The sequence below is a fragment of the Cicer arietinum genome, chromosome 5, assembly GCF_000331145.2.
Source record: "Cicer arietinum cultivar CDC Frontier isolate Library 1 chromosome 5, Cicar.CDCFrontier_v2.0, whole genome shotgun sequence".
Lineage (NCBI taxonomy): Eukaryota > Viridiplantae > Streptophyta > Magnoliopsida > Fabales > Fabaceae > Cicer > Cicer arietinum.
In genome coordinates this window covers 28062400-28066889 of record NC_021164.2, presented here as the reverse complement: position 1 = coordinate 28066889, position 4490 = coordinate 28062400, and positions in this window count along the sequence as shown.

Here is a 4490-nt window from a genome sequence, read left to right as displayed (position 1 = left end):
TTCAAAAATTACACCTTGTATTCGAATACACATGTGTGTAGTCGAATACAGATTAGTGAAAATTTGCCACTGACTTACTTTGTATTCGACTACACATAGTCGTAGTCGAATACAACTTTGAGATTTTTGCTTCTGACTTGCTTTGTATTCGAATACAAGATGTTGTATTCGAATACACTTATGTATTTTGCCAAAAATATTATTTTCAAACATTATTTATATATTTTTACTTTTTGAAAATCCTTTTGATGCATATGCTAAAATGAAAGGTTCTCATGTGCATTGGAAATATACGAATAAAAATGAAAGGTTCTCATGTGCATTTGGAATATATGAATATTAGATTGCATCATGTACCTTTACATTATAAAACTTCTAGCATATTTGTCCATAGTTGTCTTTGATGTTTGACTTCTTTTTGAGCTTGCAACTTGATCACTTTCCTTGGTCTTTGTCTTCATCAAAAACATGTATTTTACATTCTCCCCCTTTTTGATAATGACAAAACTTTGTTGTTGTTGTGACTTCAAAGTGTTTGATCGTTTTAATCTTTCTCCCCCGTAATACATGTTTACTCCCCCTTTGAGCTTGAGTTCATGCCATCATGTTTTAAACATTTTGAAGACCTACAAAAGTTTTTAACAAAAACATACCAAAACAACATACCAATTTTCTCCCCCTTTTGACATGATCAAAAAGAAGAAAAAAAATACTAAGCATCTATAGGGAAAATCGCGAATATATATTAGACTACAATATTAGAAATTTGTTTTAAAACTATTTTTAAAAAAATTCACATGTAAAGCACATATTCATAATTACAAAGTACAGAAACATCAAGGAATCAATTTTATCAACATATTAAGTGAAGATTTTAGATCTTGAAGAGAAATCAATTACAAGGTATCAATACCTTGTATTAGTACCTTTGTTTACCCATATGTAATGCCCTCTTGAAACACTAATGTTTCTAATATGACATGTATTAGGTGTATGACCATGAAGATCACAATAAGAACAAGTAGGATTAAATCTACTATTAGTAGCATATGTATGAGATTTATTTTGAATAATTTTCTTATTATAAAGATCATCCTTTTTCATAACTATAATCTTTTCTTGATTAGATTGACTACTTGCTTTAACAAAAATAGTTTTGTTCAAATTTGGTTTATCAAATTTTGAATGTGAGACAGAAAATAGGTCCATGTATATCTAGAGTAATCATCAACTAACACATAACCATACATATTTCCTCCAAAGCTCTTTACTTGAGATGGACCAAACAGATCCATATGAATTAATTGTAGAACTCTATCAGTTTGTACCAAGTCTATTGAGGGGAAAAAGGACTTAACTAACTTACTTTTCTCACAAGAGTCACATAATTTTTCTTTTGAAAAATTTCTGTTGGGAAGACTAGCACTTGTTTTTTTACTAACTAGTTTATTAAGATGATTAACATGTATGTGAGCAATTCTTTAATGCCAAGGACTTAACTAACTTACTTTTCTCACAAGAGTCACATAATTTTTCTTTTGAAAAATTTCTGTTGGGAAGACCTAGCACTAGTTTTTTACTAACTAGTTTATTAAGATGATTAACATGTATGTGAGCAATTCTTTAATGCCACAACCAGTCTTCATCAAACTTAGATAATAAACAACAGATATCATTTACAGGTAAAGACTCAAAATTAATCATATATATATTGTTTATTGTAAGTACAGAAGTGCGCCTAAGAGTGAGGGTGTTTAGAAATTTTCTTGTTTTTAGAGATTTAGTGTTTGATTTTTCTGATTTAAGATAGTGTATGGAAAAGATAAATGGCAGAAAAATAAAGAACACAAAGATATTATCCTGGTTCCCCTTATCACCAAGGGTACATCCAGTCCTCTTGCACACCACAAGAGATTTTCCACTATTGTTAGAATAAGTACAAGTCCCACCCTAGGACCTTTGTTACAAACTCCTAACAATCACCCTAAGATAGCACACCACTATCTTAGTTTACAAAACTTGAAGAAAGAACACCATTTTCCTCAATTTACAACACTTGAATGGTTTAGCAATATGAATTTTGACTTAGATCAATATGATATAATAGTTGATGTACAATGATAACAATCCAATATAATTTCAAGTACACTAGAGAACTTTTCTCAATGATATGAAAATGTAAAATCTGTACTTGAAATATAAAAGTGAAACTTTGAATAAATCAAAACATTTTAGAAAGTTTGTTCAAAGTTTGTTCAAGGTTTTGGTTGTAGGATTGGTTCTAGTTTGATCTGAAGTTATGGGGTATTTATACTCCATAAACATCTCTTCAGATTCGTGGCCATTGATCCAAGAGGTTTGATGAAAAATCAAGTGTTAAAGCTGAAAATTTTGTTATATCACCCGTCATGTGTTTAGAGCAGCCACTATCCAAGTACCACATGTTTGAAGTCTTTTGTTTGCTTACCTACAAAATTGAAATCAAACTTTATTAGGTACCCAATGTGCTTTGGGTCCTTGATGGTTAGTACCTTTCTTTACCCATATGAAATGACCTTTTGGAACACTAATATTTCTAATATGACATGTATTAGGTGTATGACCATGAAGACCACAATAAGAGCAAGTAGGATTAAATCTACTGTTAGTAACATATGTATGAGATTTATTTTGAATAATTTTCTTATTATAAAGATCATCCTTTTTCATAACTATAATCTTATCTTGATTAGATTGACTACCTGCTTTAACAAAAATAGTTTTGTTCAAATTTGGTTTATCAAATTTTGAGTATCCAAGACCACTTTTATCATTTGAGTATCTTTGCATGTTTAGAACATTTTCCAATCCTAATTGTCCCTTTTCGTATCGTTCAATTACTCTATTTAATTGAACAATTTCGAAAGAGAGGGATTCACATTTATTGCATGCAGAATTCTGTTTTAGTTTTTCAGAATTTTTCTCCATAATATCAACTTTTTCTTGTAAACTTGAGATTTGTTTCTTTTGTGTTGATACTAGTTTACATAGATTTTTACATTCAATGAGTAATTCTTTTATTGCGTTTTGAGCATCATTGTATTCTATAATTAATTCAGTATTAGTCTTATTATAAAGAGGAGAGTCTATATTACTAACCTCTTCATCATCTGATTGATGCGAGGCCATTAATGCAACATTGGCGCATTCTTCACTTTCTGTTTCTGAAGATGAACTTACTTCATTGTCTTCCCAAGCTATGTATGCTTTCTTGAAGTCTTTCTTTCTGTTGAAATTCTTCTTAGCAATATTTGGGCAGTCTGCTTTAATATGTCCTTGTTTTCCACATTCGAAGCAAGTGAAATTTTGATTTGATGTAGAATTATCTTTCTTCTTGAAGCTTTTCTTTTTGAATGTTCTGTCGTTTTTAAGAAATTTACCAAATTTCTTAACAAGAAGGATAATATTTTCATCTTCATCTGAATCATTCTCTTTGCTTTGTTCTCTTGATTCAGTCTTTAACGCAATATTTTTGTTCTTCTTTTCTTGACTTTCATTTTGTTCTAGCCTTCCGAGTTCGATTTCATGCTCTTGAAGTTTTCCAAATAGTGCAGAAAGAGACATCTTGGATAGGCTTTTCTTTTCTGATATTGCTGTAACTTTTGGTTGCCATGCCCTTGTCAATGACCTTAGTACTTTTAGATTTAGTTCATCATTTGTGAAGATTTTTCCAAGTGCTGTCAAATGATTGGTTAAATGGGAGAACCTTTTCTGTAAATCTAAAATAGATTCTCCGGGCTGCATGCGAAATAACTCATATTCTTGTGATAGTGTGTTGAGTTTAGACCTCTTTACCTCAATGGTGCCTTCGTGAGTTACTTCCAACGTATCCCATATTTCTTTTGTTGTTTTACAGTGAGATATGCGGAAAAACTCATCCATTCCTAGTGCAGATTGTAATATATTCTTAGCCTTTTTATCGAAAAGCACTTTTCTTTTATCCTCATCAGTCCAAGAATTTTTTATCTTTATTTCTTCTTTGTTATTGATGACAGTTTTTGGAATGTGAGGACCATTTTCAACTGCATCCCATATGTCGTCTCCTTGTGCTTCGAGATACGCTTGCATACGGATTTTCCAAAAATCGTAGTGCTCTCCAACAAAACATGGTGGCTTGGTAGTGCTACCACCATCTCTAAAAACAGGTTGTGCGGAAGCCATGTATATTTGATCGAGGAGTAAGTTACCTTAACCCGCTCTGATACCAAATGTTAGTACAGAAGTGCGCCTAAGAGTGAGGGTGTTTAGAAATTTTCTTGTTTTTAGAGATTTAGTGTTTGATTTTTCTGATTTAAGATAGTGTATGGAAAAGATAAATGGCAGAAAAATAAAGAACACAAAGATATTATCCTGGTTCCCCTTATCACCAAGGGTACATCCAGTCCTCTTGCACACCACAAGAGATTTTCCACTATTGTTAGAATAAGTACAAGTCCCACCCTAGGACCTTT